Here is a 14,557-nt window from a genome sequence, read left to right as displayed (position 1 = left end):
CTTGTGCTCAGAGAATCAAGAACCAGAGGGCATAGATTAACGTGAGAGGGGAAAGTTATAGCTTAGTTTTTGTGTAGTTGAGAGACACAGCATGAAAACTGGCCCTTTGGCCCACTGAGCCTGTGCCTACCAGTAATCCCCTTACACTATCACTATCCTACACACTAAGGACAATATACAATTTTTGCTGAAGCCAATTAACCTACAAACCTGTACAACCTTAGAGTGTGGGAAGAAACCAGAGTACCCGGGGAAACCGCACATAGTGACAGGGAGAATCTACAAACTCCATACAGACAGCACCCATAGTCAGAATCAAATTCCTTGCACTGCTAAGCAGCAACTCTACCACTATGCCTGCATGCCACCCAGTTAATAGGATCCTGAGAGGTAACTTTTTCTCACAAAGGGTGGTGGGTGTATGGAATGAGATGCCGTAGTTTAGGCAGGCACTATCGCAACATTTAAAAGCATTTAGACATACATGGGTAGGATATATTTAGAGGGATATGGGCCAAACGCAAGCAGGTTGGACAAGTGTAAATGGACATGTTGAGCTGCGAGGACAAGTTGGGCAGAAGGGCCTGCTTCCCTGCTATAAGACTCTGTGGCTCTTTGACTGACAATTCCATCGGTCACCAATGGGCAAAAAAAACAGCCACTAGCAAATTTTCAGCAGGATAGTTTAGTAAAGGACTGAATTGCTCTGGTTTGGTCACTGCCAGTTAAATTACTAAACAGGAGGCATCATTAACAAAGACTTGGTAGAAAATCACCTCTGCCTAGTTGACTATAGCACATGTCATGAATAATCTAACTAATACTATAATAATCTAACTAGGGTAACAGATATTATAGTGGTTTTGAGAGGCTTTTAGATAGGCTCTTGATCATGTGGAGGTAGATGAGATTAATTTATCTTGGCTTAATTTTCAGCACAGACATTGTGGGCTGAAGGGTCTGTTCCTCTGCTTTATGTTCTATGTTTTGTGCTCAAGGCTCTTAGTTTAGTTTAGTTTTGAGATACAGCACGGAATCAGGCTCTTTGGCCCACCGGGTTCGCGCCTACCTGCGATCCCTGCACATTAACACTACCCTACACACACTAGGGACAATTTACATTAATACCAAGCCAATTAACCTACAAACCTGTACGTCTTTGGAGAGTGGGAGGAAACCGGAGATCCCAGAGAAAACCTACACAGGTCATGGGGAAAATGTACAAACTCTGTACAGATAGCACCCATAGCCAGCATCGAACCCGGATCTCTGGCGCTGTAAGATGTAGATTTAGATTTAGATTTAGTTCTCTTTAGATTAACAAAGGAAGACTGCATGGTCTGTTCCTGTTCTGTGTAGCCCATGCAATGCTTTGTAATTTAAAAAGTGACAAGAAAGTTAAAAGTGATTTTGCATTTTGTCTGTGTAGAGTTTAAATGCACACCATTCCCCTGAGTGGGCCAGTTTTCCTCCCACGCTCCAAAGACCAGCTGGTAGGTCAATTGGTTACTGTAAATTATCCCTAGTGTAGGTGTGTAGGAGGAGAATTTGAGAGGAAGTGAGAAAGAATAGGTTTCAGGGAAATAATAAGAAAAACAGTACTGATGGGAATGCTCCGTTGGAAGTTGGCTTGGACCCAATCGAGCAAATAGTCTCCTTCTGCATCTTAATCGGTGAGTAACAATGTTTTTCTGGAAAATAAATATTACACCACTAATACATCGCAGTAAAAGAAGCATTCTCCGATTCATTGTGTTTCCTGAATCTTTGACAAGACTTTTGGCAATGTTTTTGACAAGGTACTGCAGGATAGACTGGTGAAGGAAGATTGGATTCATCCGAATCAAACTCCATCTGACATTACTCGGCCCATGAATCCAGTTGACAACTGTGGATTTAGTGATGATGAGAGAGCTAGCAAACTGGATAAAACATAGTCTTGAAGGCAGGACACAGTGGGTGGTAGTAAAGCGTTATTTTATTTTAAGACTGGAGGCTTGTAGCAAGTGGTATGCACAGGAATTAATGCTGGGTCCATTGTCGATCATTATTTATATTTATGATATGGAAGGGAATGAAAGTGACATATTTAGTAAGTTTGTTGATGACATTAAAATTGGCGTTGTAGTAGAGAGTAAGATTTTTTTTTAAATGTTTTTATTTTTTATTAGAAGTACAGTAAATTACAATAATACACATCAGATATATCTTATTACATTTGTTGTACCACTTCGTTTTTCGAGCTTTAAAAAAGATAGAAATAAAAGAAGTAAGGAAAGTGAGCAAGAATCGTGAAGGTGCAGGAAAGTGTTGGGAAAAGAAAGCCCCTTAGGGAAGAAGTTAGAGAAGGAAGTAAAGAAAGGAAATAAGACCCTAGAAAGAAAAGAAAAAAAAGGAAAAACAATCGCTCTATTGTAACACAAAACTCCGCAAAAAAGGATTTACCAACCGTATATATATATTTTTTTTTAATTTATTTTATACCCCCCGTTACCAGATCCTGGTACCATTTATATTTTAAATTACTATTGCACCTTATGCTTGTAATAGTTCCATAAATGCAGACCACGTCTTTTGGAAGTGGTCTGCTTTGCCTGCTAGGAGGAGTCTCATCTCTTCCAAGTGTAGTGTTTCGAACATGTTTGAAATCCACATTTTTATTGTTGGTATTGGAGCATTTTTCCAAAATTTGAGTATAAGCTTTTTTCCCATTATTAGCCCGTAATTAAGTAAGTTCTTTTGAAACACGTTTAATTCGGGGTTACCTTCCGGAGAGTAAGATTATGACGGGATCCTGATCAACTGGACCCATGGGCCGATCAATGGCAGATGGAGTTTGATTCAGATAAATATGAGGTGTTGCATTTTGGAAAGACAAACCATGGGAGGACTTACAAAGTAAATGGTAGAACCCTGGAGAGTGTGGTGAAACAAAGAGATCAAGGAATGCAGGTACATAGTTCCACCAAAATGATCACACAGGTAGACAGGGTGATGAAGAAGGTGTGTGGTCTTCTCGCCTTCATTGTGAAGGGTATTGCATAGAGAAGATAAGGCATCATGTAACAGCTGTACAAGATGTTGGTAAGGCCACATTTGGTGTACTGTGCACCAAATGTGGCCTTGCGTTATAGATATGCAGGGGTTTGGGTACTTTGGAAATGGAAGGCTTCTGTGAAAAAGGTCAAGTTTTGTTGAGGTGACAAAGGGATACCAGGTGCAGGAGGCCCATGTGATCCAAATGGTGCCATCAAGTCTGGGTTTCTGAAGAAGCTCCCAACAGTTTCTGTTCCTGTGAAACCCTAGGTGCAGTTAAATCTAGGTTTCTGTTAAATGAACGCTAAACCCAGGTCTGTGATTGGGTAGAGGATTTTATTTATACATAGTATACGTGTTAAAATGTTCTTTTGTATACATGGTTTGTAAGTAAACAAAGTGAATGCCTCTTAATGTGATCCCTTATCTGTAAGAAGTGATTGGCATATAAGGATGGCCACCCCATTGCATCTTTGCGCCTTTAGTATCCCCGCCTCCGTTTAGGGGTATAAAAGTGTATGTAATTCGTTTGGGCGTGTCGATTATCTTTCCTACTGTTCTGTTTACATGAGGCTGCTGGGGGCTCGAGTGAGTAGATTCGAGTCTGGCCCAGCGGAGTTGTATACAAATAAAGAAGGGTTTGGATTTCAGTGTTCGTCTCAGTGATTGACTGAACCAGACTAGGGGGGTAGTATTAGATCCAGAATCAACAGCGTTATAAGGAGAAGCTAGATAGGCTTCTTTCCCTGCAGTGCAAGAGGCTGAGGGTTAGTTTAGTTTAGAGACACAGCATGAAAACAGGCCTTTGGCCTTCCGAGTCCACTTAACCGAGGCCAATTAACCTACAAACCCGCACATCTTTGGAATGTGGGAGGAAACCGGAGCATGCGAAGGAAACCCACGCAATCATAGTGAGAATGTGCAAACTCTGCACAGACAACACCAGAGGTCAGGCTTGAACTTGTGTCTCTGGTGCTATGAGATTGACCATATAGAGGTTTATAAAGTCAAGAGGGGCAAAAAATAATGTGCGTAGCCACAGTTTTTTCCTCAGCATAGTGGAGTCAAAAGCAATAGGCACGAAGTGGGAAGGTTTGCTAATGCTACACAGGAGGGTTTAAACTAGAATGGCAGGGGGGGGGGGGGGGGGGGTGGGATTTCGTGAGGACAGAGGCACATGAGAGGCTATAAGTCGGTATGGAGGGTGGTGTGGGAAAGGTTAGCGGACAGAATAGGCAGGTGAAGTGCGGAGAGCAAGGAAGGAGGGTTGGTTGAAACTGCACGTATTTTAATGAAATGGGCCTGACGGGTAAGGCAGATAGGGTATGGATAGGTACAAGCGACTGGGACATTGTAGCCATGACTGAAACCTGGTGCTTCTCCTTTGTAGCTCTGTTGAGACTGTGAAGAAGTATGTGGTGTGTAAATCTGTATTTTGTGGCTTTCTTTAAATGTAACCAAATCCACTAACCAAATAAGATTTTCAAATCGATGCATAACAAAGAAATATCAAAATACAGCAACCTGCTCCAAGCAGCCACGTCACTCCATGGTCAGTTATGCCCCTGTCCCACTTAAGAAACCTGAACAGAAACCTCTGGAGACTTTGTGCCCCACCCAAGGGTTCCGTGCGGTTCCCGGAGGTTGCAGGTGGTTGCCGGAGGTTGCAGGTAGTGGAAGCAGGTAGGGAGTCTGAAAAAAACCTCCGGGAACCACACGGAAACCTTGGGTGGGGCACAAAGTCTCCAGAGGCTTCCGTTCAGGTTTCCTAAGTGGGACAGGGGCATTAGTGGTCTGTAAGACCAAGACCTACTTTAAGAACAAAATATGGGTTGATAATCCGGTATAGTTTTAAAAGAGTCTGAGACTCCATCTCTCTGCTTAAACCAAGACTTTATTTGCCCTAGATAGACACAAAATGTTGGAGTAACTCAGTGGGACAGGCAGCATCTCTGGAGAGAAGGAATGGGTCGTGACCCTTCTTCAGATTGTCCTTTCAGGTTGAATTAAGGGCTGCAATGGCACTATTTTAATAATAGAATCAAATACAGCGTGGAAACAGGCCCTTCGGCCCAACTCATCCATGCCGACCAAGATGCCCCATCTAAGCTAGTCCCATTTGCTCATGTTTGGCCCATATCCCTCTAAACCTTTCCTATCCAATCAATATAAGAGAGTTCATCTTGGCATTTTGGACACTATTTTTCACTCAGCCAGAATCATAGATGCAGATGGCTTGGGCATCAGAGGGTGTTGCTTATTTTATTTTCTATATAAAGGTGAACATAATTCAAAAGCCATCAACCTGAAATGTTTACTTTTTTATCTCATCACAGATTCTGCCAGTCCTGCTGAATATTTATCATAATTTAAATGCCATAAAGCACTTTAAGATGCCCTGTGATAATGAGAGCCAATATATAGATGCTTTTTCTTTTTCAATGAGGGTAGTTGAGCTGTAGCTCTTTCTGAATGTTGTTTATGATCCACCCATTGCGGATCCTTTCTTACAAAATTTGAATTATGGAAAATGAATGTGCAATTCAAAACTGCACAAGAATAATGAGACCACGTGTAAAATACTTTACAGTTGTTTTCATTACCTTATGGACGAATGGAATTGACATAAAGATGGTGAGGCTTTTCAGATTAAGCTCTGGATTGGAGAAAAGACTGAGTAGATTGGGGTTCAAATCTCTGTTTGGGTCAATGAGAGAGGATCTTATCGAAACATGTAAGGTACAGAAGGAACTGCAGGTACTGGAACCTTGAGTAGAACCCAAAGTACTGGAGTAACTGAGAGGGTCAGGCAGCATCTCTGGAGGACATGGATAGGCGATGTTTTGGGTCAGAACCCTTCTTCAGATTCTGGGTCAGAACATGGTCGAAGGGCAGGAGAGCAGCAGGAATCATAGAGGGGGAGCAATGAGAGACGGTCTCCTCATCCACTGTGAGAGACACTACCACCTAATTGACTGACAATAGACAATAGGTACAGGAGTAGGCCATTCGGCCCTTCGAGACAGCACCGCCATTCAATGTGATCATGGCTGATCATCCCCAATCAGTAGCCCGTTCCTGCCTTCTCCCCATATCTCCTGACTCCGCTATCTTTAATAGCTCTATCTAGCTCTCTCTTGAAAGTATCCAGAGAACCGGCCTCCACCGCCCTCTGAGGCCTAGAATTCCACAGACTCACAACTCTCTGTGAGAAAAAGTGTTTCCTCGTCGCCATTCTAAATGGCTTACCGCTTATTCTTAAACTGTGGCCCCTGGTTCTGAGTAATTGCTGAGAACATATTTTCCTTCATGGAGAATTCTCAAACTTGGAGAGTAATTTCAGGATATGTGAACACCATTTAGTTCAGTTTAGAGATACAGTGTGGAAACAGGCCCTTCAACCCACTGAGTCCATACCGACCATTGATCACCCCTACACTATGGACCAAACGCAGGCAGGTAGGACTAGTGTAGCTGGGACATGTTGGCCGGCGTGGGAAAGTTGGGCTGAAGGGTCTGTTTCCACACTGTATCATTCTGTGACTCTATAACTAGTTCCATCCTACACACTAGGGACAACTTACAGAAACCAATTAACCTACAAATCTGTGCGTCTTTGGGATGCGGGAGGAAGCCGACGCGGTCACAGGGAGAACGTGCAAACTCCACACAGACAGCACCCGAAGTCAGGATCGAATCCGGGTCTCTGGCACTGTAAGGCAGTAACTCTACTGCTGTCCCACTGTGCCACCCTAAAGCTAAAATTGAGGAATTGCTCCTCACAGAGAATTGTGAATCTTTGGAATACTCTTCCTGAAAGAGCTATGGATGATGGAATGAACAGGTCCTTGGACTAGGTTAAAGGAAGCAACCCATCAAAGTGGAGCTGAAACCAACGTTTGACGTAGGTTGACGTAGGTAGTCGCCAATGGAATTCACCGAAGTCATCACCTGGTGACAATCTGCCTCACCCTGACGACAACCTACGACAGCACCTACGACAGGAGAAGACAAGCTACGTCACCCCCACAGTCGCCGAAAGGTTTTGAACATTTCAAAATCCAGCGGCGAAAATAAAAAAATTACGTCTCTTCAGGCGACTTGAGGAGACAACTCACGACCATACAGGCGTCACCCGCGGCCATGTGGCAACAGCCTAGTCGCCTGTAGTTGCCGGAAAAAATCGCCTAAGTGGGACAGGCCCTTTACTTATGACATGACTTTTGTTAATTTGATAAGTAAATATCACGTTTCTGCAACTTTGCACGTCCTTGCAGTTCAGTGGCAGCTTTTTTTGGATAAAGTGTTGCAAATTGTTCAGCTTGCAATAGAAAAGTTGCAAATTGTGTGTCCATTGTAAACGGCTATCGTGGGTTAGTTACTTAAAATTGAAAAATTCTATTGGGTTGTAATCTATCCAAGCGGAACATGAGGTGCTATTTCTCCAGTTTGCATCAAACCTGACCACTTCAGACTTAAGTCTGTAGAAGGGTCTCAACCGAAAATGTTACCAATTCCTTTTCTCCAGAGATGCTGACCTGCTGAGTTACTCCAGTATTTTGTGTCTATCTTCAGTGTACACCGGCATCTGTAGTTACTTCCCACACACTTTACTACACCAGTCTTCTTTCTGTTCTTGCTGCAGGAAACAAATATCTGTGTCCCTTGAATCCCTGGCATCCAAGGTCTTGAATATACACAATAATCCAACTCCGGGATGAAGAATGCTGAGGATTTACAACCCTCTGTACAGTGACATTTCACTTCATATCAAATCCAGAGAAAAATCCTGAAATAAAACAGAAAATGATGGCAATATGCAAATGGTCAGGCGGCATTCATGATGAGAGAAGCAAAGACAATGACAGAAAACACGCAGAATACCATGTAGCATCAGGGGAAAGACCAAGATCATCGACTAGAAACATTAACACTAGCAGTTAAGGAAGCAAAGTGCTGGAGTAACCCAGTGGGTCAGGCAGCTTAACTGCAGAACATGGATAGGCAACGTTTTGGGTCAGGACTGAAGAAGGCTTCCGACCTGAAACATCACATATCCATATTCTCCAGAGATTGCGCCTGATCTGCTGGATGTGTAAACCAACATCTGCAGTCTGAAGAAGGGTTTCGGCCCGAAACGTTGCCTATTTCCTTCGCTCCATAGATGCTGCTTCACCCGCTGAGTTTCTCCAGCATTTTTGTCTACCTGCAGTTCTCTGTTTCTACATTCTATATCTTGAGGTTAAAAGGCTGTTTCCGACTGCTATGGTTCTGGCAACAGATTTCAACTTTAAAAGGTCAGAATGTGAATAGACAAGTATTCATCTGTACGCAGCCTGCAAAATGCCACCTCGCTCTGACACCATCATTTTTTTAAATTGCTGAGTATTTTCTGTTTTATTATTAGAGAATATAATAGTATGTTTAATATGTTTGGAAACATAGAAGCAATCGATGTTTTCTCTCTGCACTTTATGATTCAAAAAGAATGAATATCTTTTCCTGTTGCTCACTAAAAGATGGAGGTGAAGCCAATGAAAATGATATATTTCCCTCTCTACATAAAGACCTGTTTAATCATCAGATTGCACTTACAAGTGAGTGTGAAATTATATATTTGGACAAGCTTTATACATTAGAGATACAGTGCCGAAACAGTCCCTTCGGCCCACCGTGTCTGCGCTGACCAACAATCACCCCTTATACTAACACTATCCTACACACTAGGGACAATTTGTAATTTTTTTACTGAAGCCAATTAACCCAGTATGTCTTTGGAGTGTGGGAGGAAACCAGAGCATCCAGAGAAAACCTACGTGGTCATGAGAGAACATAGAAACTCAGTACAGACAGCACCCATAGCCAAGACCAAAACCGGGTCTCTAGCGCTGTAAGGCAGCAACTCTACTGCTGCACCACTTAACACAAAGACACATGGGATTCATATATAAATCTCCCCACTGCCCTGTATTCTGGAGATTTACAGTTCTTGGGTTTTGAACCAGCATTTTGCACATGTCCTCAGCATTATGTAATGAAACATGTGCACACACATACGCAAATGAAATTTATACACATACATAACGATAGATGATATAGGACTCAAGGGGGTGCAGTATGCTGCAACTTGTCTCTTCCAGCCTCCACACACCACTGCTAGCAGCCAATGTGTTCTATGATTTGTTAATAATCTGCATGTATTCTGCATTAACCCCCCCAGTGAACCTAGTTATGTTGTGTGTTATTAGTAACTTGACCAACAAGAGGTTCAGTGAGCATTGTTCATCTGCTTCTCTGTTTGCTTTTCATTCAGATTTTGGGTTTAATTGCTCTTTATTCCCTCACAGCCCTTTGGGTACCATGTTTTCCACCATTGATGTTATGTGAAAATCAGGATTCTAGATTGGTGTTACTCACATATGAAATTACGCAAATAGTGTCAATAGACAATAGACAATAGACAATAGGTGTAGGAGTAGGCCATTCGGCCCTTCGAGCCAGCACCGCCATTCAATGTGATCATGGCTGATCATCCCCAATCAGTACCCCGTTCCTGCCTTCTCCCCATATCCCCTGACTCCGCTCTCTTTAAGATCCCTATCCAGCTTTCTCTTGAAATTTTCCAGAGAACAGGCCTCCACTGAGGCAGAGAATTCCACAGACTCACAACTCTCTGGGTGAAAACGTTTTTCCTCATCTCCGTTCTAAATGGCTTACCCCTTATTCTTAAATAGACTACTTGAGAGTAAATGAGGATAAAATTCCATTCTTGCATGGTGAAGATCATATTAAGCTAATATGATCTTCACCATGCAAGACTGGAATTTTTTTGCAAGAATGATTGCAAGATAAATATCAAATGGTGAGAGGAGTGGATCTCAGAGTTGTCGTAGTTAACCTAACAACTTTAATACTGCATGAATGTTTGTGCAAATGTCCTGCTTGATAACTTAGTGACATAGGTAATAGTCAAGAGAAGAAAGTATTTGAACAGGTGCATGGGAACATCAATAATATACGTTTTTATCCAATTAACATCAATAAAATATGTTTTTTTTATATACAATATGCACCAACCAGATTTTTGTTTTAAAGCAGAGATTGAAATGAGCAAACGCCTACAGATCACAGAGGCTCCTCAGCAAGGGTTAAGTTTCAAACTTGATACTTCCTCTTCAATTCCCCACACAACAATCATCAAATATTGTTACATTCTGTGTGGGGCTAATAGGTGAGTATTCAAAACAAATCTGCAAGAGTTAGAGCACCTCATATTTCGCTTGGGCAGCTTACAACCCAGCAGTATGAATATTGACTTCTCTAACTTCAAGTAACCTCTTGCTTTCCTTCTCTCTCCATCCCTCACCCACATCCTAGTTCTCCAACCAGTCTGACTGTCCTCCTGATTCAATTTTATCTTTGTATGCTTCATTGTCAACTTCCCCAGCTAATAATGATCTATTCTACATTTTCATTGAACTTCGCCCCCTTTGATGTCTCGTTTTCACACCTTACCCTTCCATATCTCTATGTCTCAATCTCCCGACTTTCAGTCCGATGCAGAGTCACGACCCGAAACGTCGCCCATTCCTTCAATCCAGAGATGCTGCCTGGCCCGCTGAGTTACTTCAGCATTTTGTGTCCGTCAAGTCTAACTTGGTCGTGGTGTACATTTCTATAATGTTTTATTTAAAGGATTGCTGGCAAGATCGTGAGGATTGCCATAATGCCTATATTATTTTTTCAAAGGTTCCCTGCATTCCATTTCTGCCAATATTCAGTATTTTGATAAGCATTTACTTCATGGCACAGCTGAGTGTGGGCACTTGGATTCGACCATCTGTATGGATGGCAATAGGTAAGATTCTTTATTATAGTTTATGTCGCAAAAATTGCACTTTAGTGAATCTGCACCATCATATAATCTGCAAGCTCCTTTGTGCATGATTTAAAATTCAGTAGACCAGACAAATATTTGTTTCCTGCAGCAAGAACAGAAAGAAGACTGGTGTAGTAAAGTGTGTGGGAAGTAACTACAGATGCCGGTGTACACTGAAGATAGACACAAAATACTGGAGTAACTCAGCAGGTCAGCATCTCTGGAGAAAAGGAATTGGTAACATTTTCGGTTGAGACCCTTCTACAGACTGTGTAGAAGGGTCTGACACAATTTTTGCGACATAAACTATAATAAAGAATCTTACCTATTGCCATCCATACAGATGGTCGAATCCAAGTGCCCACACTCAGCTGTGCCATAAGTAAATGCTTATCAAAATACTGAATATTGGCAGAAATGGAATGCAGGGAACCTTTGAAAAAATAATATAGGCATTATGGCAATCCTCACGATCTTGCCAGCAATCCTTTAAATAAAACATTATAGAAATGTACACCACGACCAAGTTAGACTTGACGGACACAAAATGCTGAAGTAACTCAGCGGGCCAGGCAGCATCTCTGGAATGAAGGAATGGGCGACGTTTCGGGTCGTGACTCTGCATCGGACTGAAAGTCGGGAGATTGAGACATAGAGATATGGAAGGGTAAGGTGTGAAAACGAGACATCAAAGGGGGCGAAGTTCAATGAAAATGTAGAATAGATCATTATTAGCTGGGGAAGTTGACAATGAAGCATACAAAGATAAAATTGAATCAGGAGGACAGTCAGACTGGTTGGAGAACTAGGATGTGGGTGAGGGATGGAGAGAGAAGGAAAGCAAGAGGTTATTTGAAGTTAGAGAAGTCAATATTCATACTGCTGGGTTGTAAGCTGCCCAAGCGAAATATGAGGTGCTCTAACTCTTGCAGATTTGTTTTGAATACTCACCTATTAGCCCCACATAGAATGTAACAATATTTGATGATTGTTGTGTGGGGAATTGAAGAGGAAGTATCAAGTTTGAAACTTAACCCTTGCTGAGGAGCCTCTGTGATCTGTAGGCGTTTGCTCATTTCAATCTCTGCTTTAAAACAAAAATCTGGTTGGTGCATATTGTATATAAAAAAACATATTTTATTGATGTTAATTGGATAAAAACGTATATTATTGATGTTCCCATGCACCTGTTCAAATACTTCTCTTGACTATTACCTATGTCACTAAGTTATCAAGCAGGGCATTTGCACAAACATTCATGCAGTATTAAAGTTGTTAGGTTAACTACGCCAACTCTGAGATCCACTCCTCTCACCATTTGATATTTATCTTGCAATCATTCTTGCAAAAAAAATTCCAGTCTTGCATGATGAAGATCATATTAGCTTAATATGCAAGAATGGAATTTTATCCTCATTTACTCTCAAGTAGTCTATTTAAGAATAAGGGGTAAGCCATTTAGAACGGAGATGAGGAAAAACGTTTTCACCCAGAGAGTTGTGAGTCTGTGGAATTCTCTGCCTCAGTGGAGGCCTGTTCTCTGGAAAATTTCAAGAGAAAGCTGGATAGGGATCTTAAAGAGAGCGGAGTCAGGGGATATGGGGAGAAGGCAGGAACGGGGTACTGATTGGGGATGATCAGCCATGATCACATTGAATGGCGGTGCTGGCTCGAAGGGCCGAATGGCCTACTCCTACACCTATTGTCTATTGTCTATTGTCTATTGACACTATTTGCGTAATTTCATATGTGAGTAACACCAATCTAGAATCCTGATTTTCACATAACATCAATGGTGGAAAACATGGTACCCAAAGGGCTGTGAGGGAATAAAGAGCAATTAAACCCAAAATCTGAATGAAAAGCAAACAGAGAAGCAGATGAACAATGCTCACTGAACCTCTTGTTGGTCAAGTTACTAATAACACACAACATAACTAGGTTCACTGGGGGGTTAATGCAGAATACATGCAGACTATTAACAAATCATAGAACACATTGGCTGCTAGCAGTGGTGTGTGGAGGCTGGAAGAGACAAGTTGCAGCATACTGCACCCCCTTGAGTCCTATATCATCTATCGTTATGTATGTGTATAAATTTCATTTGCGTATGTGTGTGCACATGTTTCATTACATAATGCTGAGGACATGTGCAAAATGCTGGTTCAAAACCCAAGAACTGTAAATCTCCAGAATACAGGGCAGTGGGGAGATTTATATATGAATCCCATGTGTCTTTGTGTTAAGTGGTGCAGCAGTAGAGTTGCTGCCTTACAGCGCTAGAGACCCGGTTTTGGTCTTGGCTATGGGTGCTGTCTGTACTGAGTTTCTATGTTCTCTCATGACCACGTAGGTTTTCTCTGGATGCTCTGGTTTCCTCCCACACTCCAAAGACATACTGGGTTAATTGGCTTCAGTAAAAAAATTACAAATTGTCCCTAGTGTGTAGGATAGTGCTAGTGTAAGGGGTGATTGTTGGTCAGCGCAGACAGGGTGGGCCGAAGGGACTGTTTCGGCACTGTATCTCTAATGTATAAAGCTTGTCCAAATATATAATTTCACACTCACTTGTAAGTGCAATCTGATGATCAAACAGGTCTTTATGTAGAGAGGGAAATATATCATTTTCATTGGCTTCATCTTTTAGTGAGCAACAGAAAAAGATATTCATTCTTTTTGAATCATAAAGTGCAGAGAGAAAACATCGATTGCTTCTATGTTTCCAAACATATTAAACATACTATTATATTCTCTAATAATAAAACAGAAAATACTCAGCAATTTAAAAAAATGATGGTGTCAGAGCGAGGTGGCATTTTGCAGGCTGCGTACAGATGAATACTTGTCTATTCACATTCTGACCTTTTAAAGTTGAAATCTGTTGCCAGAACCATAGCAGTCGGAAACAGACTTTTAACCTCAAGATATAGAATGTAGAAACAGAGAACTGCAGGTAGACAAAAATGCTGGAGAAACTCAGCGGGTGAAGCAGCATCTATGGAGCGAAGGAAATAGGCGACGTTTCGGGCCGAAACCCTTCTTCAGACGGCAGATGTTGGTTTACACATCCAGCAGATCAGGCGCAATCTCTGGAGAATATGGCTATGTGATGTTTCAGGTCGGAAGCCTTCTTCAGTCCTGACCCAAAACGTTACCTATCCATGTTCTGCAGTTAAGCTGCCTGACCCACTGGGTTACTCCAGCACTTTGCTTCCTTAACTGCTAGTGTTAATGTTTCTAGTCGATGATCTTGGTCTTTCCCCTGATGCTACATGGTATTCTGCGTGTTTTCTGTCATTGTCTTTGCTTCTCTCATCATGAATGCCGCCTGACCATTTGCATATTGCCATCATTTTCTGTTTTATTTCAGGATTTTTCTCTGGATTTGATATGAAGTGAAATGTCACTGTACAGAGGGTTGTAAATCCTCAGCATTCTTCATCCCGGAGTTGGATTATTGTGTATATTCAAGACCTTGGATGCCAGGGATTCAAGGGACACATTGTGAAGTTGGGAAAGTTGAATTGGGGTAGAAGACTAGTCAAGGTTGACTGACATGGAGAGCTGGCTCACAATAGTTTCCCATAGTCCTATTTGTTGGGTTCTGATACAACATTGCATGTCAACAATTTGCAAACATGT

At 41.9% G+C, this 14,557-nt stretch overlaps 1 protein-coding gene across 1 annotated transcript in view; it reads left to right on the top strand.

Annotated features, from left to right (window-relative positions):
• The first annotated feature begins 1,564 nt into the window (after positions 1 to 1,564).
• fgf1 (fibroblast growth factor 1) overlaps positions 1,565 to 14,557 on the top strand; it is a 110,605-nt gene continuing 97,612 nt past the window's right edge. The window contains exon 1 of the mRNA XM_033029900.1: positions 1,565 to 1,673. The gene's annotated coding sequence lies outside the window, so the exon portion shown is untranslated. The remainder of the gene's footprint in view (positions 1,674 to 14,557) is intronic.

The sequence above is a fragment of the Amblyraja radiata genome, chromosome 11 (assembly GCF_010909765.2).
Source record: "Amblyraja radiata isolate CabotCenter1 chromosome 11, sAmbRad1.1.pri, whole genome shotgun sequence".
Classification (NCBI taxonomy): domain Eukaryota; kingdom Metazoa; phylum Chordata; class Chondrichthyes; order Rajiformes; family Rajidae; genus Amblyraja; species Amblyraja radiata.
This window is presented reverse-complemented; position numbering and strand designations above follow the sequence as displayed.